The sequence below is a fragment of the Salmo salar genome, chromosome 19 (genome assembly GCF_965601325.2).
Source record: "Salmo salar chromosome 19, fSalSal1, whole genome shotgun sequence".
Taxonomy (NCBI): domain Eukaryota; kingdom Metazoa; phylum Chordata; class Actinopteri; order Salmoniformes; family Salmonidae; genus Salmo; species Salmo salar.
This window is the reverse complement of record NC_138309.1, coordinates 42,875,001-42,888,124: the sequence shown is the minus strand read 5'-3', so window position 1 is coordinate 42,888,124 and position 13,124 is coordinate 42,875,001. Positions and strand designations below refer to the sequence as shown.

Sequence of the window (13,124 nt, the reverse complement as noted above, 5' to 3'; positions counted from 1 at the left end):
GTTTAGTAGACTTGGAGCTCCGGTACCGCTTGCCGTGCGGTATCAGAGAGAACAGTCTATGACTGGGGTCGCTGAAGTCTTTGACAATTTTTAGGGCCTTCCTCTGACACCGCCTGGTATAAAGGTCCTGGATGGCAGGAAGCTTGGCCCCAGTGATGTACTGGGCCGTACACACTACCCTTTTTAAAAAAAAAATTTTGTAAATTACAATTTAGCAAATTAAGACTGGAGTGATAGATGTGCAGATGATGATGTGCAAGTAGTGATACTGGTGTGTACAGCTGCAGCGATCGGTTAGCTGCTCTGATAGCTGATGTTTAATAGCGTCTTGTGGTCGGATACTGAGCAGTTAACATGCCAAGTGGTGTTACATGTGCTGGGGTGTGTGTGTGTGTGTGTGTGTGTGTGTGTGTGTGTGTGTGTGTGTGTGTGTGTGTGTGTGTGTGTGTGTGTGTGTGTGTGGATGTGTTTAACTAACCAGAAGAATACTAAACAAACAAAAAAAATGACCAACTGGGGACATTTTGTTGGTCCCCACAAGGTCAAATGCTATTTCTAGAAGCTTTAGGGTTAAGGTTAGAATTAGTGTTAGGATTACATTAAAGGTTAGGAGCTAGGTTAGGAGCTAGGTTTAGGAGCTAGGGTTAGTTTTAGGGTTAGGAGCAAGGGTTAGTTTTAGTGTTAGGAGCTAGGGTTAGGAGCTAGGATTAGTTTTATGGTTAGGAGCTAGGGTTAGTTTTAGGGTTAGGGTTAGTTTTAGGGTTAGGAGCTTGGGTTAGTTTTAGGGTTAGGGTTAGTTTTAGGGTTAGGAGCTTGGGTTAGTTTTAGGGTTAGGGTTAGGTTTAGGGTTAAGGTTAGGTTTTTGGGTTAAGGTTAAGGTTATGGTTAGGTTTAAGAGGGTTTCTGTTTACCTTGGTATCAAACCTTGGGTGGTCAGGGTTAGGTTTAGGGGTTAGGGAAAATAGGATTTGAATGGGACTGAATTGTGTGTTCCCACAAGGTTAGCTGTACAATACTGTGTGTGTGTGTGTGTGTGTGTGTGTGTGTGTGTGTGTGTGTGTGTGTGTGTGTGTGTGTGTGTGTGTGTGTGTGTGTGTGTGTGTGTGTGTGTGTGTGTGTGTGTGTACTGTAGCTACAGTGACCTATAATAACAGGAATGACCTTTGCAGTGTTGTACACGGCCCTCTTAAGACTGTAAAGTTCAACATGTCTGTATTGAAAAGATAATGAAATAATTACCTAAATTAAATATACTGCTCAAAAAAATAAAGGGAACACTAAAACAACACATCCTAGATCTGAATGAATGAAATAATCTTATTAAATACTTTTTTCTTTACATAGTTGAATGTGCTGACAACAAAATCACACAAAAATAATCAATGGAAATCCAATTTATCAACCCATGGAGGTCTGGATTTGGAGTCACACTCAAAATTAAAGTGGAAAACCACACTACAGGCTGAACCAACTTTGATGTAATGTCCTTAAAACAAGTCAAAATGAGGCTCAGTAGTGTGTGTGGCCTCCACATGCCTGTATGACCTCCCTACAACGCCTGGGCATGGTCCTGATGAGGTGGCGGATGGTCTCCTGAGGGATCTCCTCCCAGACCTGGACTAAAGCATCCGCCAACTTCTGGACAGTCTGTGGTGCAATGTGGCTTTGGTGGATGGAGCGAGACATGATGTAGCTCAGTTGGTAGAGCATGGTGTTTGCAACACCAGGGTTGTGGGTTCGATTCCCACGGGGGGCCAGCACAGAAAAAAAAAAAAAAAATGTATGAAATTGTATGAAATGTATGCATTCACTACTGTAAGTCGCTCTGGATAAGAGCGTCTGCTAAATGATGTAAATGTAATGTCCCAGATGTGCTCAATTGGATTCAGGTCTGGGGAACGGGCGGGCCAGTCCATAGCATCAATGCCTTCCTCTTGCAGGAACTGCTGACACACTCCAGCCACATGAGGTCTAGCATTTTCTTGCATTAGGAGAAACCCAGGGCCAACCACACCAGCATATGGGCTCACAAGGGGTCTGAGGATCTCATCTCGGTACCTAATGGCAGTCAGGCTACCTCTGGCGAGCACATGGAGGGCTGTGCGGTCCCCCAAAGAAATGCCACCCCACACCATGACTGACCCACCGCCAAACCGGTCATGCTGGAGGATGTTGCAGGCAGCAGAACGTTCTCCATGGCGTCTACAGACTCTGTCACGTCTGTCACGTGCTCAGTGTGAACCTGCTTCATCTGTGAAGAGCACAGGGCGCCAGTGGCGAATTTGCCAATCTTGGTGTTCTCTGGCAAATGCCAAACGTCCTGCACGGTGTTGGGCTGTAAGCACAACCCCCACCTGTGGACGTCGGTCCCTCATACCACCCTCATGGAGTCTGTTTCTGACCGTTTGAGCAGACACATGCACATTTGTGGCCTGCTGGAGGTCATTTTGCAGGGTTCTGGCAGTGCTCCTCCTGCTCCTCCTTGCACAAAGGCGGAGGTAGCGGTCCTGCTGCTGGGTTGTTGCCCTCCTACGGCCTCCTCCACATCTCCTGATGTACTGGCCTGTCTCCTGGTAGCGCCTCCATGCTCTGGACAATACGTTGACAGACACAGCAAACCTTGCCACAGCTCGCATTGATGTGCCATCCTTGATGAGCTGCACTACCTGAGCCACTTGTGTGGGTTGTAGACTCCGTCTCATGCTACCACTAGAGTGAAAGCACCGCCAGCATTCAAAAGTGACCAAAACATCAGCCAGGAAGCATAGGAACTGAGAAGTGGTCTGTGGTCCCCACCTGCAGAACCACTCCTTTATTGGTGGTGTCTTGCTAATTGCCTATAATTTCCACCTGTTGTCTAATCCATTTGCACAACAGCATGTGAAATGTATTGTCAATCAGTGTTGCTTCTTAAGTGGACAGTTTGATTTCACAGAAGTGTGATTGACTTGGAGTTACATTGTGTTGTTTAAGTGTTCCCTTTATTTTTTTGAGCAGTGTATATTAAACTGATCATGGCTAGATCTCATCTCATTTCACTGTGATTGTTTAGTCAACATGCAATAATAGCTGTTTACTGTCAATGACTGAGACTAATTATTTGCGTTACTGGCTTCATTAAAAACTGTTAATCTGATGTCCTTTACATGAGGCCAACTTTACCATATTATCCTGGATGCATGCTTACACACCCAGTCTCATTACTTTGCGGCGATGATATCTCTTAACTTTAAACAATGCGAAATTCGAATACAAAAATTATTTGTTAAGCTTCTTTTTATCGGTGGTTGTGTGAAATAGCAAACATTATGTGAATTCAGCAAATCCATTTGTTTACTTCATCTTTGTGGTTCCCTGATGAAACCCTGATGAAAGTATCATCCTTTATTGTAGTTAGGTTACCTGTACTCTAATGACTTGTTTTACCTGTCTTGTGCTTGTCTCCACCCCCCACCCAGGTGTCTCCTATTTTTCCCCATTATCCCCTGTGTTTTTATACCTGCGTTTTCTGTTTGTCTGTTGCCAGTTCGTCTTGTTTGTCAGGTCTTACCAGCGTGTTTCCTGTTTCTCCTGTTTTCAAGTTCTTGTTTTCTAGTCTTCCCGGTTCCGACCGTTCTACCTGTCCTGACCCTGGACCCGCCTGCCGTTCTGTCCCTGATTGACTCTGCCTTGGATTACGAACCTCTGCCTGCTCTTTTTGCTATAATAAATATTCTGAGAACCCGAACTATCCACCTGTGTCTGCATCTACGTCATATCTTGAGTCGTGATAGTACGAACTGGCCATGACTGACCCAGCAGACTCGGACCAGCTCCGCAACGCTGTCTCCCTCCAAGGAACCACCAGCGTTACTCCATAACCTTGTGGAAGGACTCCATACCTTGGCAGAACGCCATGATCATGCCTTCAATACAATGTTGGAACAATTCCGCAGACTATCTACTAGGCAGCAAGCCACAACGTTAATCTCCCAGTAACCCCGCTACCAGCGGTGCTTCTTCCCAACCTAACACGCTTCCCAAGAATCCTGCTTAATTCCTCCGGAGAGCAACGCTAGGGATCCTAGAACCTGTCAGCAGTTAATGCTCTCTCATCTTCGAGCTACAGCCCTCTTTGTTTCCTTCGGGATCGTTTGAAGATAGCATATCTTATAACGCTGATGTCCGGGAGGGCGCTCGCCTGGGCTACAGTGGTGTGGGAACAGCAATCCACCGTTTGCCTTAGTCTGGAGGATTTCATGGCGGAGGTAACGAATGTGTTCGATTTTCCGGTGTCCGGGAGCGGCTCGGAAGCTACTTCGGCTGTGTCAAGACACCCGTAGTGTGGCAGACTACTTCGTAGATTTTCACACGTTGGCCACCTGGAACCCGGAATCCCTGTTACAACACCTTCCTTCAAGGATAATCAGGAGCTGCCCATGGGCCTCGACTCCCTCATAGCCTTGACCATAAGGATCGATAGGCGGTTACGGAATGCAGCAGGGGGAGGAGGTCTATTCCCGGCCACACGCGGTCGTCCATGAGTTCCCCCTCACCTCCGAATAATCCCGGAAGTCCCCGACACCTGCATTCCAGACAGAATCCGATGTCACCCGAGTTCCCTCGGGAATCATCAAGGACTGTCGACTCGCCTCCTCCAGAGCCCATGCAACTAGGCAGGGCTAGATTGTCTCCTGAGGAACGTTTATGCAGACTGAGCTCCAAAAGTTGTCTGTATTGTGGTGCTTCAGGACATTGCATATCCACCTGTCCAGCAAAAGACCAGGCTCTAGGTACGAGTACGCTGGTGGGCCATACAGGGAGTCTCCCATCTCCCATTACTTGTACTCCGCTCCATGCTATCCTCTTGTGCGGGTACCGGTCTAAAAACGTTACCCTCTACCACTCCTCTATACAGCTTTCGAGCCTCACCAGGAGGCAACCATTTTCTTGAAGTTGGACCTTCGGAACGCCTACCATCTGGTTCAGATACAGGAAGGAGACGAATGGCAGAAAGCCTTTAACACGCCTAGAGGGCACTATGAGTACCTGGCTATGCCATTTGGACTGATCAACGCTCCTGCAGTGTTCCAGGCCCTGGTCATGCAACGTGCTACGTGACATGTTGAACCGGTTCGTCTTTGTCTACCTCGACAACATCTTTGTCTTTTCCCTGTTCGGCTCAAGAGCATGTTCTCCACATCAGACAAGTCCTCCAGCGCCTCCTGGAGAATCAGTTGTTTATTAAAGCTGAGAAATGTGAATCACTCCACTATTTATTTTCTGGCATACTTCACAGCTGCAGGGAATATTCTGATGGATCCTAACAAGGTGAGAGCGGTGGTGGAGTGGCCCTAACCCACATCCAGAGTGCAGCTTCAACGTTTCCTGGGATTGGCTCATTTCTACCGCTGCTTTATCCTGGCCTACAGCACCCTGGCTTGCCCCCTCTCTGCACTCAACTCACTCAAGGTTCTGTTCACCTCACTCACCTCACTCAAGGTTCTGCTGACCAGGCGTTTTCGGATCTCAAGCATCAATTCACCACAGCCTCCATCTTAATCCATCCGGACAAGTGCCGTCAGTTTGTGGTGGAAGTCGACGCCTTGGACAGAGTGGGGGCCGTCCTGTCCCAGCATTCTGCCCATGACCAAAAGCTGCATCCCTGCACTTTCATGTCCCATTGTCTTAATCCCACTGAGAGCAACTCCGATGTGTGAAATCGGGAACTTCTTGCTGTCAAGATGGCACTGGAGAAGTGGAGACACTGGCTAGAAGGGGCGGAACATCCATTCTTAGTGTGGACCGACCACGAGAATCTGGAATATCTCCGTACCGCCAATCGCCTCAACTCAAGGCAGGTTCGTTGGGCTCTGTTATTCACGCATTTTAATTTTACCATCTCCTACCACCCTGGGTCCAAGAATGTGAAGCCTGATGCCCTCTCTCGCTTGCATAGCTCCATAGCTACACCGTCACCGGCTAACCGGTTGTTTGTCCCAGATTCATCCTGATCCCCGGTCCTGGAATGGGCTCATTCTTCTAATCTTACCATTTCCCATTTCATTCCCCTTCCAAAGTTACCCTCATCCAAGGAGACGGTCCAGCTCATGGTACAGCACATCTTCTGGATCCATGGACTTCTGGTCAACATGGTCTCAGTTCTCGCCCCGATTCTGGAAGTCATTCTGCACCCTAATATAGTATGTTTATATACCGTATGAATGTGGCTCTATATCAACTCATGCTGTGTTTCTCGCACAATGACAGAACGACGGAGATAGAGGAGAGAGAGTGATCACAGCCATACCAAACACACACACCCCAGTACATGGCTAAATGTCAGGCTACATGATGGGAATGCAGAAGTGAATCAGAACTAACAAGCAGATAATATGACATGTGGTCATAGGTCAACTTGGTCTCTGCTTATCCTCACACATGGTCACAGGTCAACGTTGTGTCACAGTCCACACGGTATAAAATCATGTGTACTACCCATGGAATTCAATTGCCGTATAGTAAAGTAACGTTTTGCATAGGTAAACTCTCCTGAATATGAGATGGCTCAGCCTAAATGTGTTCAATACCAACAACAACAAAAATCAACAACACTTATCTCTACCTTTGCTGATCCCTGCCTTGTCTCGCCAGCCCTTCGCCTGATTTGGTGTGACTATATGAACCAGTCCTTTATATAACTATATGGATCAGTCCTTTATATAACTATATGGACCAGTCCTTTACATAACTACATGGACCAGTCCTTTGCGTGACTATATGCATCAGTCCAAGCATACCTATATCATGATGCAGCTACCGCTACGCTTGAAAATATGAAGAGTGTTGTGTTGTGTTTCTTTGACAGATGTTTTGCAGTATTACTTTAGTGCCTTGTTGTAAACAGGATGCATGATTTGGAATATTTTCATTCTGTACAAGCTTCCTTCTTTTCACTCCGTCAATTAGGTTAGTATTGTGGAGTAACTACAATGTTGTTGATCCATCCTCAGTTTTCTCCTATCACAGCCATTAAAGTCTGTAACTATTTTAAAATCACTATTAGCCTCATGGTGAAATCCCTAAGCGGTTTCCTTCCTCTCCGGCAACTGAGTTAGGAAGGATGCCTGTATCTTTGTAGTGACTGGAGTGTTGATACACCATCCAAAGTGTCATTAATAACTTCACCATGCTCAAAGGGATATTCAGCGTCTGCTTTTTAAATTATTTTTTACACATCTACCAATCAGTGCCCTTATTTGCGAGGCATTGAAAAACCTGCCTGGTCTTTGTGGTTGAATCTGTGCTTTAAATTCCCAATATGACTAAGGGACCTTACAGATACTTGTGTGTGTGGGGTACAAAGATGGGGTAGTCATTCAAAAATCATATTAATCACTAATATGGAACACAGAGTCCATGCAACTTATTATTGGATTAGTTATGCACATTTTTACTCCTGAACTTACTGTATGTATGCTTGCCATAACAAATAGGTTGAATATTTACTGACTCAAGACATTTCAGCTTTTAATTTGTAATTAATTTATAAAATGTTCTACTAACAAAATTCTACTTTGACATTACTATCCCAGATCCCGCCGGAACTTTCATTACACACACCTGTCCCCTATTCCCACTGATTAGTAATTGTATAAGTGTGTCCTTTGGTTTCCATTGGGGCTGTCGATTATTGTTCCAATGTCCATCGGTGCGTGTGGGTACCTGTGCTGTGTGTTTTGGGCTTTTGTGCTCTTTTGGATTTGTGCAGATGATTACGGGTCTCGTCCCATGTGTTAATCATTGTGCGCATGTGTTATTTATTCAAGGTACTCCTCGCTCTTTTGTTTTGGGTTTCTACCCTGTGTTTTGTTACGTGTTTGCTTGGTCTTCTTTCCCGTATCTTTACACGGCACGCCATAATTTGGGTATAATAAAAAAAAATATTATGCATTACTTCATCTGTCTCCCGAATCATTCATACCGGCGTGACAATTACGGGGTAATGTGACCACAATCTACATTTAGTCCATTTTAAATTCAAGCTGTAACAACAACAACAACATGTGGAACAAGTCAAGGGGTGTGAATACAATCTGAAGGCACTGTAAGAGTGCAGTGTACCTTCCATCTCCAATGTCTTCTCACACTGTTAGGACCTAACTAGAGCACCGGTAGTTTAGAAGATGCATTCTTCCCCTTAGATGGTGGTTCATGATTAACAAGGGTGGCACAGAGGTCTACCTGCAACCCACAGAGACTTAGGATGGTGGTTGCAAGAACAAAGCAAAGCGTCCTAAGTAATTAAAGTCAAAGGAAGTACTTATTGTTCAGGTGGTTTTGTGAGGTTAAAAACCTCATTATCCAAAAACAGGTGTAAAACTAGCTCAACTCCGGCGAATTATATTCTACTCTTATTCTATTCCAATGCATCTCTGTCTAACCAACCATGCTAGGCTAATGCTAATAACAAAGCACCACAAAAGCAACCAATCTAATTCCATAGACAACAGTGAGCTAGCTATAGCTCCCCACAGCTAACTAACAGGGCAGGGTGTCCTCTCCTGACTCAGTCTCAATGGTTTGACATAAAGAAGAAGAAAGAAGATGAACAATAGAAGAAGAAGAAGTCAGACAACAACAACAAAAAATGTCTCTGAAAAGTAAGCTGAAACATGTCGGGCTTAAAAGTGGCCAACACAAAGTTAAAGCCTCCCTCAACCTCACAAACCTCTACGGAAAATAGACAGCAGTCTTCAAACTAAAACAATTACTGTCACCCTGTCCTCAAAACCCTAATCAGACCTGCCAGTACCACAATGGACCACGTCCTGCTCTACACACTAACAACTGACTTGAAAGTTTGAAAGCTCAAAGATCAAAGTTTTCCCCCTGCAAAGTTAAAGCCTCTTTCCTTCCTCACATCTCCATGGAAACAAGACGTCAGAAGAGGCCAACGTGGGCAGGTGATGATGCATTGACGCCTTAAGTTTACGTTCCTCTGGCAGCCATTGATGTTCTCTTTAAAGGATTGTCGGCTCGCTGCTTGCTTACTGACCCTTAGAGAATCACTGGGGTGGAACAGTAGACTAAACCCCATTCAGAGGTTCACTGAAGCCCCGTACATTACAGACTGCCTGCTAACTCACACAGAAAACAATATACATAAGACTACTGTTGTTAAAGTCCCATACATTAGACTACTGTTGTTAAAGTCCCATACATTAGTCTACTGTTGTTAAAGTCCCATACATTATACTACTGTTGTTAAAGTCCCATACATTATACTACTGTTGTTAAAGTCCCATACATTATACTACTGTTGTTAAAGTCCCATACATTATACTACTGTTGTTAAAGTCCCATACATTATACTACGGTTGTTAAAGTCCCATACATTATACTACGGTTGTTAAAGTCCCATACATTATACTACGGTTGTTAAAGTCCCATACATCAAATCAAATAAAACTTTATGTGTCATGTGCGCCGAATACAACAGGTGTAGACCTTACAGTGAAATGCTCACTTACAGGCTCTAACCAATAGTGCGAAAAAAAAGGTATGTGTGTGTGTGTGTGTGTGTGTGTGTGTGTGTGTGTGTGTGTGTGTGTGTGTGTGTGTGTGTGTGTGTGTGTGTGTGTGTGTGTGTGTGTGTGTGTAGGTAAGTAAAGAAATAAAACAACAGTAAAAAGACATTTGAAAAAAAGAGTAGCAAGGCTAAATACAGACACCGGTTAGTCAGGCTGATTGAGGTAGTATGTACATGTAGATATGGTTAAAGTGACTATGCATATATGATGAACAGAAAGTAGCAGTAGTGTAAAAAGAGGAGTTGGCGGGTGGTGGGACACAATGCAGATAGCCCGGTTAGCCACTGTGCGGGAGCACTGGTTGGTCGGGCCAATTGAGATAGTATGTACATGAATGTATAGTTAAAGTGACTATGCATATAACAAAAACAGAGAGTAACGGGGGGGGGGGGGGGGGGGGGGGGGGGCACAATGAAATAGTCCGGGTTCAGGAGTCATATGGCTTGGGGGTAAAAACTGTTGAGAAGCCTTTTTGTCCTAGACTTGGCACTCAGGTACCGCTTGCCATGCGGTAGTGGAGAGAACAGTTTATGACTGGGGTGGCTGGGGTCTTTGACAATTTTCAGGGCCTTCCTCTGACACTGCCTGGTGTAGAGGTCCTGGATGGCAGGCAGCTTTGCCCCAGTGACGTACTGGGCCATACGTACTACCCTCTGAAGTGCCTTGCGGTCGGAGGCCGTGCAATTGCCATACCAGACAGTGATGCAACCGGTCAGGATGCTCTCGATGTTGCAGCTGTAGAACCTTTTGAGGATCTCAGGACCCATGCCAAATCTTTTTAGTTTCCTGAGGGGGAATAGGCTTTGGCGTACCCTCTTCACGACTGTGTTGGTGTGTTTGGACCATTCTAATTTGTTGTTTATGTGGACACCAAGGAATTTGAAGCTCTCAACCTGCTCCACTACAGCCCCGTCGATGAGAATGGGGACGTGCTCGGTCCTCCTTTTCCTGTACTCCACAATCATCTCCTTAGTCTTGGTTACGTTGAGGGAGAGGTTGTTATTCTGGCACCACCCGGCCAGGTCTCTGACCTCCTCCCTGTAGGCTGTCTCGTCGTTGTCGGTGATCAGGCCTACCACTGTTGTGTCGTCAGCAAACTTAATGATGGTGTTGGAGTCGTACCTGGCCATGCAGTCGTGGGTGAACAGGGAGTACAGGAGGGGACTGAACACGCACCCCTGGGGAGCTCCAGTGATGAGGATCAGCGTGGCAGATGTGTTGCTACCTACCCTCACCCCCTGGGGGCGGCCCGTCAGGAAGTCCAGGATCCAGTTGCAGAGGGAGGTGTTTAGCCCCAGGTTCCTTAGCTTAGGGATGAGCTTTGAGGGTACTATGGTGTTGAACGCTGAGCTGTAGTCAATGAATAGCCTTCTCACATAGGTGTTCCTTTTGTCCAGGTGGGAAAGGGCAGTGTGGAGTGCAATAGAGATTGCATCATCTGTGGATCTGTTGGGACAGTATGCAAATTGGAGTGGGTCTAGGGTTTCTGGGATAATGGTGTTGATGTGAGCCATGACCAGCCTTTCAAAGCACTTCATGGCTACAGACGTGAGTGCTAGAGGTCAGTAGTCATTTAGGCAGGTTACCTTAGTGTTCTTGGGCACAGGGACTATGGTGGTCTGCTTGAAGCATGTTGGTATTACAGACTCAATCAGGGACATGTTGAAAATGTCAGTGAAGACACCTGCCAGTTGGTTAGCACATGCCCGGAGCACACACCCTGGTATCCGTCTGGCCCCGCAGCCTTGTGAATGTTGATCTGTTTAAAGGTCACACAGTCGTCCAGAACAGCTGATGCTCTCATGCATGCCTCAGTGTTGCTTGCCTCGAAGCGAGCATAGAAGTGATTTAGCTCATCTGGTAGGCTCGTGTCACTGGGCAGCTCTCGGCTGTGCTTCCCTTTGTAGTCTGTAATAGTTTGCAAGCCCTGCCACATCCGACGAGCGTCGGAGCCGGTGTAGTATGATTCAATCTTAGCCCTGTATTGACGCTTTGCCTGTTTGATGGTTCGTCACAGGGCATAGCGGGATTTTTTTGTAAGATTCCAGGTTAGAGTCCCACACCTTGAAAGCGGCAGCTCTACGCTTTAGCTCAGTGCAAATGTTGCCTGTAATCCATGGCTTCTGGTTGGGGTATGTACGTACAGTCACTGTGGGGACGACGTCCTCAATGCACTTATTGATAAAGCCAGTGACTGATGTGATGTATTCCTCAATGTCATCGGAAGAATCCAGGAACATGTTCCAGTCTGTGATAGCAAAACAGTCCTGTAGTTTAGACTACTGTTGTTAAAGTCCCGTATATTAGACTACTATTGTTAAAGTCCCATACATTAGACTACTGTTGTTAAAGTCCCATACATTATACTACTGTTGTTAAAGTCCCATACATTATACTACTGGTGTTAAAGTCCCATACATTAGACTACTGTTGTTAAAATCCCATACATTAGAATACTGTTGTTAAAGTCCCATACATTATATTAGTGTTGTTAAAGTCCCATACATTATACTACTGTTGTTAAAGTCCCATACATTCGATTACTGTTGTTAAAGTCCCATACATTATACTACTGTTGTTAAAATCCCATACATTATACTACTGTTGTTAAAGTCCCATACATTATACTACTGTTGTTAAAGTCCCATACATTATACTACTGTTGTTAAAGTCCCATACATTAGACTACTGTTGTGAAAGTCCCATACATTATACTACTGTTGTTAAAGTCCCATACATTATACTACTGTTGTTAAAGTCCCATACATTAGACTACTGTTGTTAAAGTCCCATACATTATACTACAGTTGTTAAAGTCCCATACATTAGACTACTGTTGTTAAAGTCCCATACATTATACTACTGTTGTTGAAGTCCCATACATTAGACTACTGTTGTTAAAGTCCCATACATTATACTACTGTTGTTAAAGTCCCATACATTATACTACTGTTGTTAAAGTCCCATACATTATACTACTGTTGTTAAAGTCCCATACATTAGACTACTGTTGTTAAAGTCCCATACATTATACTACTGTTGTTAAAGTCCCATACATTATACTACTGTTGTTAAAGTCCCATACATTATACTACTGTTGTTAAAGTCCCATACATTATACTACGGTTGTTAAAGTCCCATACATTAGACTACTGTTGTTAAAGTCCCATACATTATACTACTGTTGTTAAAGTCCCATACATTAGTACGGTGGCCAGCACATCTCTCGTCTCTCTACTTTGTGTACGGTGACCAGCACAACTCTCAAATATTCACTCTGGAGGAAACCTCTACATGTGTATGCAAGAGCACGTAGGCACAAACACTCCCTCTCACACACACACACACACACACACACACACACACACACACACACACACACACACACACACACACACACACACACACACACACACACACACACAAAATCTGTTTCAATCACTCACTCAAACACACACATTATCTTACTCACACACACACACACTCACACACACACACAAACAAACACAAACACCCCTCCAGGATACGCTAGCCCATCTCTACCCTGACTTA

General features: G+C 45.0%; 1 protein-coding gene across 8 annotated transcripts in view; it reads right to left on the bottom strand.

Moving 5' to 3' along the window:
* The window catches only part of LOC106578818 (uncharacterized), a 217,957-nt gene that overhangs the window by 164,332 nt on the left and 40,501 nt on the right, over positions 1-13,124 (bottom strand). The gene's annotated exons all lie outside the window — the stretch shown is intronic.